The sequence below is a fragment of the Crinia signifera genome, chromosome 7, assembly GCF_055691185.1.
Source record: "Crinia signifera chromosome 7, ASM5569118v1, whole genome shotgun sequence".
Lineage (NCBI taxonomy): Eukaryota > Metazoa > Chordata > Amphibia > Anura > Myobatrachidae > Crinia > Crinia signifera.
Genome location: NC_139223.1, coordinates 163,693,253 through 163,693,472, shown reverse-complemented (window position 1 = coordinate 163,693,472; position 220 = coordinate 163,693,253).

Here is a 220-nt window from a genome sequence, read left to right as displayed (position 1 = left end):
TCCCATATTAAGAGAGTGGGTCTGTTACCCATTTTCTTCTCTTTTAATTATAGAGGAATGGTAAAGTGAGTTTTCTTATAGTGTTTTCTCATTTCTTATTTCATTAATAATAAATCTTTATGTATTTATTTATTTATTCGATTAGAGGTGGTAAATATACAATAGATTCAAATCATTATTATAATAATAGCAGCGATATATTTATACAACCCTATTTTCA